This window comes from Callorhinus ursinus, unplaced genomic scaffold (assembly GCF_003265705.2).
Source record: "Callorhinus ursinus isolate GAN/ISIS: 27379988/994484 unplaced genomic scaffold, GSC_fseal_2.0 scaffold83, whole genome shotgun sequence".
NCBI lineage: Eukaryota > Metazoa > Chordata > Mammalia > Carnivora > Otariidae > Callorhinus > Callorhinus ursinus.
Genome location: NW_027397145.1, coordinates 1,935,254 through 1,949,664, shown reverse-complemented (window position 1 = coordinate 1,949,664; position 14,411 = coordinate 1,935,254). Strand labels below are relative to the sequence as shown.

The window sequence follows — 14,411 nt, the reverse complement described above, 5'->3', positions numbered from 1 at the left end:
CATCATCATCATTATCCAGTGTCAGTTGTGCTGGGCCTCCCTAGCACAGTTTCCAGCTCTCTTGCTCTCTAATGTGACATATGTCCCCTGAGTTTTCATCAGTGGGCTCTGTGAGGACTTATTCTGGGCCACAGATCTCCTCCCTTTTTGGGTTTTGGGGAGGCTTCCCCTGTAGGTGAAGGCAGGGCTTAGAGAGAGCCTGTGCCTTTGGCCCCATCTTTCTCAGGGAGCTCAGACCTTCTCTCCCTAGGATGGCTGGCAAACTCCCTGGTCCATGAGAAATGTGAGTTTTAGTCTGTAGGCCTGGGGCAGATTATATTTTCCAAAATGAGTGCAATGCTATCTCCCACCCCACATGCTTTTCTAGAGCTTTGTCATTCCCACATCTAGAGGTAGAGCATACTTTCCCTGTCTTAGAGTCCAGTGGGCTTGTGACTCCCTTACACAGGATAGATTAGAGACCCATAGGTTGCAGGGGAAGTGGTGCCAAGAAACTTCCAAGGCTTTGTCATAAAAGGAGATGTAGCTGCCACTTTGTTAGCTGAAAAACTCATATTTAAAGCCCCGAGACACCACATCCAACGACCCTGTAGCTGCCACCTTGTGAGGAAGACAGGGCACTAAGAGATGCCACATGTAGGCACTCTGGCCTGCAGTCCTAATCTTCAAGCCAACGCAGCCCAGGCACCAGACATGTGAGTGACCGAGCCTTTGGAGATTCCATCCCCCAGCTGTTGAGACCCACCTCCTTTTAATCTTAGCAGCCGAGGCCTCAGACACTGAGGAACAGAAACAAGCCATTTCCCACTGTCCCCCATCCAAATTTTTGATCCAGAGACTCATAAACATAAAAAAAAAATGACTGTTGGGGCGCCTGGGTGGCTCAGTCATTAAGCGTCTGCCTTCGGCTCAGGTCATGATCCCAGGGTCCTAGGATCGAGCCCCGCATCAGGCTCCCTGCTCGGCGGGAAGCCTGCTTCTCCCTCTCCCACTCCCCCTGCTTGTGTTCCCTCTCTCGCTGTGTCTCTCTCTGTCAAATAAATAAATAAAATCTTAAAAAAAAAAAAAAGACTGTTTTAAGGTCTAGGCTTTTGGCTGCCCAGCAATAGGTAACTGGAACAATGCTCGTTATCTACTCTGGCACCTAACTCCTCCACCTTCCACCTCCATCACGCTCTGTATGCTCTGATTTCCCACTGAGGCCCAAGCAGAGCCCACAGAAGCAGAGCACAGCAAAGGTCTGCGTGGGAGCATCCTGGAAATGGCGATTCTCTGATTCTATCAATTTGTCTACAGTGAGCTGTCCTAAGACCCTTGGTTCCCATCTTTCCAAGTGCTAGGTCCTCCTATGTCTCGTCCAACAGGCTGGGTGTCTCCTGCATAATGGCGGTTGTCCTTTCAGTGTGGCTCACCTTTATGGAGACCTTACTCAGTGCTGAGCACCATGCTGAGTATTTTGCATACACCATCTCCCTGCACCTAGTAACAAAGCTTGAGCTCAGGCAGTTCTGTTCCTACGTAGCCGCCTCCCTGGCGCAACGATTTTCAACAACAGTTGTCATCATCTCTCATTCTGCTCTTCTGGCCCTGGAGCTGATGGTGTGATGTCCTGCAGCCACGAGGCTTTGGATAGCCTCCTCTCCCTCTTCTTGCTCCTCCAGCCCTGCCAACATGTTTGTTACCAACTCTGCAAGTTAGATCCCTCCTATTGGAAATATCTAGAGCGATTCCTGATTTTTCCTGCATGTCTAGTGACTACTCCACTTGGCTTTGCAGAACTTCACATAATCTGAGCTTTATTCAACTCTCCAACCTCACCTCCGATCATTCCCCCTCATGCTCACTCTGCTTCAGCCACTCTTGTCTCCTTTCTGTTCCTCATACAATTGCAGCCTTTTCCTGCCTTGGGGCCTTTGCACCTGTTGTTCCCAATGCTCAGAAAGCTTTTCCTCCAGCACTTCGCAAAGCTGGCTCCTTCCCATGGCTCCAGTCTCAGCATAAATGTCAGCTTTGCCGAGCAGCCTTCTCTTACTTGAACCCAGAGAGAGCTTACCCCTCACCTGAGCACTCTTACCATGTCACCCTTTTATTGTCTCCACAGCACTTATGACTAGCTGACCTGATCTTCCTGATTTATTCCCTAGTTTGTTTCTTGTCTGTTCCCAGACTAACATGAGACTGAAAGAGCAGAGAGCTTGTCTCTCTTGTTTATTACTATATCCAGTGCCTGGCACAGAGTTGATACTTAATACATATTCTTGAGTGAATGAATGATGGAATGAGTGATATGCAAGCCTCTGTCAGGCCTGAGATAGGCCCTGGCACGTCCTGAGATGTTTGATTTTGGAGGCTACCCAACCAAGAGGTCGACCTGCCTCCCTTGAGGCAGGACCACCAAGGTTTGTGCCCAGCAACAGGGCCCTGAGCTCCACTTGTGCCTTCAGGCAGGCCCCTCCTGGGCAATAGGAGGCCTCCCTGTGGCTTTGTCCCTGTCTTCTAGTCAGCCTGTTTCTTTCCATGCTTCTAGCAGGCTGCAGGGCATTAATGATTAAAAGTGCCAACCTGCCCAGGGCCAGTATCAATTAGACCACATGCCCACAATGTAGATAGCTCATTAATTCCAATAAGCCAGGACCCCCTCTCAGAAAGCTCTTCCATCTGTGTACTGCATTTGATAACTATGAAGAAAACACAGGTGAGACTGTTATAAATTAATTTTACTGATCATCGCATTCTTACCAAATAATAAGCAGCAGAAAGTTTCTGTTACATAATTGTTTACCCAAAATCACTGCTGTAATAATAAGCTGAATCCAAAACACAATGAAATACATACTGTAATGCAACTATAAAGAGCCATTATATTTTTCTTTTATGACATTATGAACAAAATAAATCCTGGGACCTTACTCTATACAAAACAAAACAAAAGCTCACTTTACTGCTGCTGTGGAATAGAGTAGCCAGCACGATGAAGATTTCTTTGCAAGGTTGGGCCTTCCACCAGGTCATCTTGTGCATCTCCCTGCCTCTGGGGAGACCTCTTTTTTGTTTTACAATCTCCTAGTTTGGGGGTATCCTTTGGATACTAGGCTAGCTGATTCAGGCAGAGGAAACAAACAGACGACAGAAAAACCTTTTTTTTTTTTTAAGATTTTATTTATTTATTTGACAGAGAGAGACACAGCGAGAGAGGGAACACAAGCAGGGGGAGTGGGAGAGGGAAAGCAGGCTTCCTGCGGAGCAGGGAGCCCAGTGTGGGGCTCTATCCCAGGACCCTGGGATCATGACCTGAGCCGAAGGCAGACACTTAACGACTAAGCCACCCAGGACGCCCTAGAGAAACCTTTATAAGAACGTTGGGAGTACGATTTCCAACAAAATTTTGAAAGAGACATTGAGAGAAGCTGAGTCTGGGCTAGGACCTGGGTTTGACCAAGCCAAGAAGGGCAGAAGAGTCTAGGCAAAGCCTGGCCGGCCCTGGACTCATTTACTAGGACTTGCAGGCCCTTCTGCAGTCCAGGAACCCCTGGCTGGGCAGCTGGAATGGGGAGGGACGAGAGCCTCTGTATGTTCCTGGAGGCTGGCAGACATACCCACTTTGCCGTCTTTCCATTCTTTGCTCCCAGTTCCTCTGCTTTAGGCTAACTAAACCATTCACCATTCCTTGTGTAAGTTTCCCACTTTCCCTCTTCTGTGTCTCTCTCAGGCCCTGTCTGCTAGAATGCCCTGTCTTCTATACCCATCTAGATCCTTTGGTATCATTCAAGACAGCCCCAAAGCCACTTCCTCCAAGAAACCTTCTCTGATCTCTCCCCTTTGAATTCCTTATGCCTTGGATCAAGGACTCTGATTACTTTCTATTGTATGCTGAGCATTTATGTGCTTCCGCCCTTTTTTGATGATTATATTATCTCCCCCAATTATTTAGTCCTACTCCCTATAAAAGCACGATGAATCACCACATACTGCTGTGTAACTTTCAATTCCTCCCCATGGAAGCAGGATACTTCATTACCTTGTGGGTATCGGGTTTGGTCATGTGACTTGCTTTGGCCAATCAAATGCTAATGGAAGTGATGAGAGCAGAAGCTTTAGGAGTCACTGCAGAATCCTCTTTACCCTCTGCCACAGAATGGCACATCCTATCCTAGAGTGAAGAAAGCTCTTAGAGCTGAGCCAAAGCTCACCTGAAGCTGATGAACAAGAAATAAGCCATTGCTGTTATAAACCTCAAAGATTTGGGGGTTGTTTCTTATCAAAGCATAACCTGTCAAAAAATGACCAATACACTTTTTGGCTTTCGGCTCGGGGAAGCAAAGGTGCAACTTTCTTCGGTCGTCCCGAATCCGGGTTCATCTGACACCAGCCACCTCCGCCATGCCGCCTAAGTTCGACCCCAACGAGATCAAAGTCGTGTACCTGAGGTGCACCGGTGGTGAAGTCGGTGCCATGTCTGCCCTGGCCCCGAAGATCGGCCGTCTGGGTCTGTCTCCAAAAAAGGTTGGTAATGACATCGCCAAGGCAACCAGTGATTGGAAGGGTCTAAGGATTACAGTGAAACTGACCATTCAGAACAGACAGGCCCAGATTGAAGTGGTACCTTCTGCCTCTGCCCTGATTATCAGAGCCCTCAAGGAACCACCAAGAGACAGAAAGAAGCAGAAAAACATTAAGCACAGTGGAAATATCACTTTTGACGAGATTGTCAATATTGCCCGACAGATGTGACACCGATCTTTAGCCAGAGAACTCTCTGGAACCATTAAAGAGATCCTGGGAACTGCCCAGTCTGTGGACTGCAATGTAGACGGCCGCCACCCTCATGACATCATAGATGACATCAACAGTGGTGTGCTGGAGTGCCCGGCTAGTTAACTACAAAGGAAAATGTTTCAATAAAGGATCATTTGACAACCAAAAAAAAAAAAAAAAGACCAATACAGCTTTACTAAACTGCAAGCTCCATGGGGCAGATCGCATCGTATTCATGATTTGTCTCCTCTCCTTCACAATCCTAGCCCAAAGGTAGGGTCTGTTTACTGAGTGAACAAATAAATAAACACATCCATCATTTATTAAGCGCTCCTGTAATAACCCCTTACCTTGTGTAGGGCTATGTAGCTCACAGTGCAGCTTTATAGAACCTGCCTCATTGGGTCTCAGGACAGCCCTGGGACAGCAGTAGGGGACAGTGCACAGTTGTTGCTTGTTTTCTGCCTCACCCCCCGACTCCATGTGCTTCTGCAGGGGCTGCCGGTGATAACAGCAGCCCCTCTAGTCCCAGGGGTAGGCAGGTGACCCAGGTCTGCCCACTCCTAGGATCTCATTCTCTGGATCCAGTGACTGGACTAGAGATAGGCATATGCCCTGAATAGGGCCAATCAGGACCCTTCCCTGGGGCACCTGGGGGACTCAGTCGGTTAGGGGCCTGTCTTCGGCTCAGGTCATGATCTTGGGGTCCTGGGATCGAGCCCAAGTTGTGCTCCCTGCTCAGGGGGGTGTCTGTTTCTCCCTCTCCTCTCTCTCCCTTGGCCCGCCCTTCTTGTTTTCTCTCTCACTCTCTCTCAAGTAAATAAATAAAATCTTAAAAAACAAAAAGCAAAAAAAAAAATAACCCTTTCCTGAAAGGAGGTGCAGACCCAGAAGAAAGGTGTCTAAAAAGAGTCCCACTTGTGAATGGAAAATCTCAAGAGGACACTCACTGTTCTGTAATCCTCCCATATTCCTCTGATAGGTTCACTTTCCTGCCCTTCAAAACTTCTACTTCATAACTTCTGCTGTCTCTTCAAAGATCTTTCGCTGTCTTCATCCCTCACTTTCAGCTGATGACTTTGCTTCATGCCTCGTAGAGAAAACAGAAGCAACAGCACAAGCGCTTCCTCATTTTTCTGGTACCAGTCCTGCTTGTCTCCCTGTACGTGCACTCCATGATTTGCCTTCCCTTTTTATACAGTGGGTCAAGTGTCTCTGCTTCCACCAATGGCCAACTGCTATGCTAGAACATTCTCAGTGGCATGCAAATATTCTCTAATAAATTCCAGCTTAAAACATAAATAAACAACCCTCCTATTTATCCCACATTTCCCTCTATTGTCACCTGATTTTTCTACTATGCTTCATGGCAAAACTTCTTGAAAGAGTTGTATATAGCTGCTGCCTGACTTTCTCCCTCACCTCCTCCCGTCAGCCCCTCCGGGCGGGCTTCCATCCCCACCATGCCCCTGAAATTAATCATGTTGACATCACCACTGCTCTGCATACTGCCCAGTCTAAGAGCCACTTCCCAACAAGATTGACTGCTACTTCTATCTTGAAACTTCTCTCCTCTTGGTTTCTCGGACACCATATTCTCCTGGTTTTCTTTCTTTCTTTTTTTTTTTTTTTTTAAAGATTTTATTTATTTATTCATGAGAGACAGAGAGGCAGAGGGAGAAGCAGGCTCCCAAGGAGCAGGGAGCCCGATGTGGGACTCGATCCCAGGACTCTGGGATCGTGACCTGAGCCAAAGGCAGACGCTTAACCATCTGAGCCACCCAGGCGCCCTCTCCTGGTTTTCTATGCTGGCTCCTTCTCTTCCACAAACCACTAAATATTGGACAGTCCCAGGGTTCAACCAATACTCCTTCTATTCTCTCTCTACAGTTAGTCCTTAGGTTGTTTTTCTGTGACTGCTAAATTAATATCTCCAAAGTGGACCTCTCATCTGAACTTCAGTCTCGTAATCCTATCAGCCCACTTAACATCCCCTTTGATGTCTATTATAGGTTGAATGATGTGTCTCAAAATGATATGAGGAAGTCCTAACCTCTTATACCTGTGAATATGACCTTATTTGAAAATCAGGTCTTTGCAGATACAGTCAAGTTAAGATGAAGTCATAATGGATTAGGGTAGCTCTAAACTCAGTATGACTGGTATCCTTATAAGAAGAGGAGAAGACAGGGGCGTCTGGGTGGCTCAGTTGGTTAAGTGACTGCCTTCAGCTCAGGTCATGATCTCAGGGTCCTGGGATCGAGCCCCGCATCGGGCTCCCTGCTGGGCAGGAAGCCTGCTTCTCCCTCTGACCCTCCCCCTGCTTGTGTTCCCTCTCTCGCTGTCTCTCTCTCTATCAATTAAATAAACAAATAAAATCTTTTTTTTTTTAAAGATTTTATTTATTTGACAGAGAGAGAGAGCACAAGCAGGGGGATCGGCAAGTGGAGGGAGAGGGAGAAGCAGGCTTCCCGCCGAGCAAGGAGCCTGATGTGCGGCTCGATCCCATCAGGACCCTGGGATCATGACCCGAGCCGAAGGCAGATGCTTAACCATCTGAGCCACCCAGGCACCCTAAATAAAATCTTTAAAAAAAAAAAAAAAGAAGAGGAGAAGACATAGAGACAAGAGACATACAGGGAGATTGCCATATGAAGACAGAGGTAAATATTGGAATACTGTGTCCATAAGCCAAGGCTTGCTGGCAACTGCCAGAATCTAGGACAGAGACATGGAACATATTCTTCCTCAGGGCACCCAGAAGGAGCCAACCCTACTAACACCTTGGTTTCACACTTCTGGCCTCCAGATCTGGGAGAGGATACATTTCTATTGTTTTAAACCACCCACTTTGTGGTCATTTATTACAGCAGCCCTAGCAAACTACTACAATCTAATCATCTCAACTTTAACATGATCAGAACAGAACTCTTTTCCCCACCCATGCCCAAACCTGCTCCTCCCTTAGCCTTTCCCCCAAACCTTCCTTCCACCCTGACCCCTGGCCTCTTTTCCGTATAGTAACCAGAGTGTTCTTTTTTGTTTGTTTCAAGTTTTTAAATTTAAATTCTAGTTAGTTAACATATAGTGTAATATTGGTTTCAGGAGTAGAATTTAGTGATTCATCACTTACATACAATACCCAGTGCTCATCACAACAAGTGCCCTCCTTAATGCCCATCCCCCATCTAGCCCATCCCCCCACCTCCCTCTGTCAACCCTCAGTTTTTTCTCTATCATTAAGTTTCTTATGGTTTGTTTCCCCTCTCTCCTTCCCCCCCATATGTTCATCTGTTTTGTTTCTTAAATTCCACTTATGAGTGAAATCATACGGTATTTGTCTTTCTCTGATTGACTTGTTTCACTTAGCCTGATACATTCTAGCTCCATCCACTTCTTTGCAAATGGCAAGATATCATTATTTTTGATGGCTAGGTAATATTCCTCTGTGTGTGTGTGTGTGTGTGTGTGTGTGTGTGTGTGTGTGTGTGTATCATATCTTCTTTATCCATTCATCAGTTGATGGACATTTGGGCTCTTTCCATACTTTGGCTATTGTGGACATTGCTACTATAAACATTGGGGTGCATGTGCTCCTTCCAATCACTATGTTTGTATCATTTGGGTAAATACCTAGTAGTGCAATTGCTAGATTGTAGGGTAGTTCTATTTTTAACTTTTTGAGGAAGCTCCATACTATTTTCCAGACTGGCTGCACCATTTGCATTCCCGCCAACAGTGTAAGAGGGTTCCCCTTTCTCCACATCGTCCCCAACATCTGTTTCCTGACTTGTTAATTTTAGCCATTCTGACAGGTGTACTATCTCATCATGGTATTACCCCATCATGGTTATGATTTGTATTTCCCTGATGTTGAGTGATGTTGAATATCTTTTCTTGTGTCTCTTAGCAAATTTGTCTGTCTTCTTTGGATAAAGATCTGTTCATGTCTTCTGCCCATTTCTTAACTGGATTATTTGGTTTTTGGGTGTTGAGTTTGATAAGTTCTTGGTAGATTTTAGATACTAACCCTTTATCACACATGTCATTTGCAAATATCTTCTCCCATTCTATAGGTTGCCTTTTAGTTTTGTTGATTGTTTCTTTAGCTGTGCAGAAGATTTTTTATCTTGATAGTTCATTTTTGCTTTTGTTCCCATTGCTTCTAGAGATGACTGGAGTGTTCTTTTTAAAACATAAGTTAGACCACCCGCCTCTGTTGTTTAAAACCCTCCAAAGGCTCTCCACAATCCTTTGAATGCATAAAAATTCCATCTCTTGGCCTCCAAGATCCTTCATGATCTGGCCGCGCCTCTTTCTTGGTCGTCATCTCTTCTTCTTTTCCTGACTCACTGCTCTCCACCCATACTGGCTTCCTTCTCATCCTTGAACAAGCTCATTCCTAACTTGGGACCTTTGTACTGAGTATTACATTATCTCTGCCTGAAGCTGCCCCATCCACACATCTGTTCATAACTGACGTTTCCTGATCTGCGAACATAAATTGGGCCTAGCTTCTACCATACCACCAAATTTTCTTCCCTTCATGGGAAAGCATGTTCCTGGTTCCAATCCCTGTGGCCTTGGTTCCCAGCTTCCTTTGACCCTTTGATTAGAATCCTCCCAAGTCTATGAGTCAAAGCATTCAATTTTTGCTTAAGAATTTGAGAGAGGGCGCCTGAGTGGCTCAGTTGGTTAAGCGACTGCCTTCGGCTCAGGTCATGATCCTGGAGTTCCTGGATCGAGTCCCGCATTGGGCTCCCTGCTCGGCAGGGAGTCTGCTTCTCCCTCTGACCCTCCCCCCTCTCATGTGCTCTCTCTCTCTCTCTCTCTCATTCTCTCTCTTTCAAATAAATAAATAAATAAATAAATAAATAAATAAATAAATCTTTTTTTAAAAAAAAGAATTTGAGAGGGATTTCTGATGGTTTCAGTGGAAAGAGTCCTACCTAATCAAAGGCTAGGCCCAGTCTCTGTAAAGGATCCCACCCCAAGGAAGGTTGCTCGTATGTCTAGGCCCTTCCTGTGCAAGAAGCCCTGCTAGCTTTAGATGAGCATCCTCAAACTTTGTGCTGTTTTTTTTTTTATTTTTAAATTTAAAAAAATTTCTTTTTTATTTTTTGCATTCTCAAACTTTCTTTCCTGTGGGGGCAGAGGGAGGCAGAGCTCCCTACCTACCAAATGTCTTCCCCCCACCAGCCGGCTATCCGAGTTTCCCTGACCCTTGTCTCCTTGTAGACTGAGGGGGAAGCAGAGCAAGATGGAAGAATGGAGAGAGAGAGGAACCTCAGGGATGTGTCTGTGTGATCTGCAGCTTGTTGCTATCCCCAAAGAGTTGAAAGGAGCTCTGCAGCTCTGCATGTCCTCTGGGAGATGATGATCACAATTGCATTTACTGAGCACATTCTGGATACCAAGCACTGTTCTAGGACTTTAATAATAATAGCTCCTTACCTGCTATTGGGGAGTGCAGTGTCTGGATAGGGCACGGTGCTTGGCACTCTAGAAGTGTGACAGCCTCTAGTTCTTACAATACTACCCTGAGGCAGGTATTGTTTTCCCCACCTTGCAGATGAAGAAACAGATGCAGCAAGGAGAAGGGACTTGCCAGGTGCTTTCTGCCGCAAAGCTGTGATCTTCCTTCTACATGACATTGCCTCTTTGCTAAGCCTCCTGGCACCTGATTCTCAACATAAGAACAACCTGTGACTCCATGCAGGTACCAGGACGTGCAAGGCCCCTGTTCCGGTCAGTGAGCCACTGGAATGTGGACCTGCCACCCCAGGACTCTGACCCCCAAGGGAGCTGTCTCCAGCCCTTCTTCAGTAGCACTACAGAGGGAGACACTCAGGCCTGAGTCACTTCCCTCGGAACTTCCAGGCAGGGACTATCGCCAGAACAAGATATTGCGGGATTCTGAGCCGGACTGTGCAGGGGGCTGATTCCTGCCCATGGCCAGAGGTGATTTGCCTCTGCCTGTTCATTCGCTACCATGAGGGTGAGCTTGGAGCAATGCCCCAGTGGGAGCTTCTCCAGATGTGGACAGACCGAGTAGACAGAAGCCACCAGAGTGGGACAAGTAGCATGTATAGGAGGCCCCTGGGGGTGGAGGTCTGGGAAAGGGAAGGAGTGGGCATCTGCCCCCAAGAAAATGCTTCTTAAGGCCTCCTCCCAGGGGCCTAACTAGAATGGCAGCCTGAGGTTCAGTGGGTCAGGGATGAGGCTACATTAGTGAAAGGCCTTCAGCCTGACCCCCTGTAGGAGGCAGCAGGGCCATTGTTGGGCACATATGCCATGGCCAAGAGCTCAGCAGGGATTTGGTGGGCAAACATCAGGAGCCGTGGGCTGGATGCTGACACAGGCCTGAGGGTCCAGAGAGAGTCCTACATGGCATGTGGGTGATGGAAGCCTTTTAGGGACATGAATTCCAACCTCCTTACTGCACAGATGAAGAAACCATGGCCCAGATGGGGAAGTGACCTGCTTATAGTCCCATAGCAGATGAGTTCTAGAGCTGGTGCCTCCCACCCTTCTGTACCTCCAGGTAAGAAAGTCCCCATCGCTTCTTGCTCTAACACTAAAAACAGAACATGAAGCAGAGGGGCGGAGCAGTACTTAGTCTGGCTGCCTTTGGAGGGCCCATGTGTCTGAGCCCATGCGATGTCCCCTGAGCGTCCCTGGAAAGCCGAGTTGGCACTCTGAGTTGGGTGGGAGGGGTCCATGCCTGTGCCAGCCACACAGCAGCCCACCTCCAGACACACAAGGGGGTTCCCCAAACCCTCTGGGCACAGCGTCTTTGCTGTGATTTTCCTCTGATGATATCTTGTTTTGCCAACTAAATTAAGACTATGACAGAGAACAGAGACTACCTCTAGCAGTTTAGTTCAATTAAGATTTCACATCAACAAATTAAAATGCATTCTCACCGTCTGCAAAGTAAATCTGCCTGCGTTTAGAAGGAGGCTCTGACATTTGCCGTTCAGACACCTAGCCAGTGTGAGCTGCATGTCAAGGAGGGCCCACCTCATCTGGGCTTGGTGTGGGAGCTCAGGGCCATGGGTGGTCTCCAGCGACTTACAACTTCTGGGCCTGGGCTTCCCAATCCTGAGCGTGAGGACCAGGCTAAAACTCCAGTGCAGTTTTCACTGGTCCTCTGTAAAATGATAAAAATGAGAAGAATGCAACCACGTTTGCCATAAAACTAAGTCAATTCAAACTAAAAGACTTCGAACAAATACTTTCTGAGTGCCTCATTTGGTGGTTAGACTTCAAGGGATTGAGGATACAGCAATGAACAAAACAGACCCAAATCCTGGCTCTCCTAGGGCTTTTATTCTGTGGGGGAAAGACAGACAATAAACAATACACACGAATGAAATATGCAACTAGCTAGTTAGAGAGTGATAAGAGCCATGGGGGGGTGGGGGGGTCGGGGGGGGAAATACAGCCAGGAAAGAGGCTAGGCAGTGTGGAGGGCAGAGGGATTCGTAATTTTAACTAGGGCCTCCATGAGAAGGCGACAATTGAGTGAAGCCCTGAAAAGGTGAGGGAGTGAGTGATGTGAATTTGGGGGGTGGCGGAGGCAGCACTCCAGGCAGGGAGTGCAAAGACTACTGTGGGATTGTGTGGGGGGTGTGCGTGGGGCTGGAGCTGCGTGAGCAGAAGAGGAGGTTGGAGAAATAGAACAGGAAGCCCGGACACCCTTGTAGAGGCTTCAGATCATCTTCTGCGTGAACAGGAAGCCAGTGCAGGGTTGGAGCAGAGAGGAGGCAAGTTTTGTCCTAGGTCTGACCAGGACAGCTGTGGCTACTGTGTGGGGCACAGACAGAAGGAAGGCTGGGACCAGGGAGACCAGACCGGCGACTCTTGTGGCACCTGAAGGGAGGTCTGGTGATGGCCAGGTGACAGCTGAGGAGCTCAGGGACACATAGGCTCAAAATGATTGACATCAGTAATATCCTAGGGAATCCAGCATGTGAGGTCAGCATCCCCTTGAGATCTTTGCCAAAAGGCAGTTCCGCTGGCACTTAGCCGTGGGAAACTGTGACAGGCCCCTCAAGTCCTTAATGACGGCACATAGACTGCCCACAGTGTGGTCGCCAAAATGTGGAGCTTTGCCTCTGTGGAATGAGATGGATGATCTTTTCTTTCTAGAGGAGGCAGGCAGAGGGTGTTCTGTCATTGAAAATCAGAGTGGAATACTTGGTAGAATGCAAGCCTCATGTAGGCAGGTACTGTGCCCACATCCTGGTCTCAGATCTTCCCCAGCACCTATTTCAAGGTCTGGGACAGGAGCACCCCCAAAATGCCTGTTGAACGAATCAACAAGTAGCTTTTCTCCCACATTTTAGGTAGGAATTTAAACAATTTTAATAAACTCTGAAAATGTATATCCTTTTTTTTTTTCTTAACCCAGAGGGCTATTTGTATGTGGAGTTTTTTGTTTTTGTTTTGTTTGTTGTCTCTAAATATAAAGAATTGTTGGGGGACGCCTGGGTGGCTCAGTCGGTTAAGCGTCTGCTTTCTACTCAGGTCATGATCCCAGGGTCCTAGGATCGAGTCCCACATCGGGCTCTTTCCTCAACAAGGAGCCTGTTTCTCCCCCTGCTTGTGTTCTCTCTCTCTGACAAGTAAATAAATAAAATCTTTTTTTTTAAAGATTTATTTATTTATTTTGAGAGAGAGAGAGAGAGAGAGGAGGGCCAGAGGGAGAAGCAGGTTCCTCGCCGAGCAGGGAGCCTGATGCGGGACTCGATCCCGGGACTCCAGGATCATGACCCGAGCCGAAGGCAGTTGCTTAACCAACTGAGCCACCCAGGTGCCCTAAATAAATAAAATCTTAAAAGAAAAGAATTGTTGGGGCCCCTGGCTGGCTCAGTCAGTAGTGTGCGACTCTTGATCTGCGGGTTGTGAGTTCGGGCCCCACCTTGGGTGTACTGATTACTTAAAAAGAAATCTGTTTTTTTTTTTTTTTACGATTTTATTTATTATTTGAGAGAGAGAGCCCAAACAGGGGGAGCAGCAGAGGGAGAGGGAGAAGCAGACCCCCTGCTGTGCAGGGAGCCCGATGCAGGGCTCGATCCCAGGACCCTGAGATCATGACCTGAGATGAAGGCAGACGCTTAACCTGCTGAGCCATCCAGGCACCCTAAAAATGAAATCTTAAAAAAAAAAAGAGTTGTCATTACATAAATTAGGTTTTTACTTCTGAAGGATTTGGGTAACTGGGGGTTGTTTTTGTATCTCTCCCTTCCTCTTCTTTTCTGTTTCCGTTCTCCCACTTCCTCTGTAATCTTAGTTGGCCCTCCTGTATTGCTTCCTATTTCTACTATTTAAAGTGGGTGAGTGGAATGTTTTTGATTTCAATCTCTTAGAAAAACCCAACAAGTAAATTAAATTCTTTTTTACTCGTGTAACTCTCAATTGATTTTCCTCTCACTATGTGTCAGCGTTCCCACTTTCTGAGGCTCGGAAGTTGATACCACTTCCTGGTGAGAAGGAAAACACACCCAACATGCTACTCTGGACTTCCTACCACTTCAGACTTCTCCCCGATTTAACTTGCGTGGTAATTTGCATAGATCTACATATGTTATGCAATCAGCCTACTCTCCTTTTACATTTAAGCCTAAAATAATTTTGCTTTTATGATGTTT

The 14,411-nt window shown here is 47.0% G+C and overlaps 1 protein-coding gene and 1 pseudogene across 1 annotated transcript in view; both read left to right on the top strand.

The window, feature by feature from the left end:
• Nucleotides 1-14,411, top strand: part of CTNNA1 (catenin alpha 1) — a 317,040-nt gene that overhangs the window by 86,253 nt on the left and 216,376 nt on the right. The gene's annotated exons all lie outside the window — the stretch shown is intronic.
• On the top strand, nucleotides 4,324-4,920 carry LOC141371651 (large ribosomal subunit protein uL11-like; annotated as a pseudogene).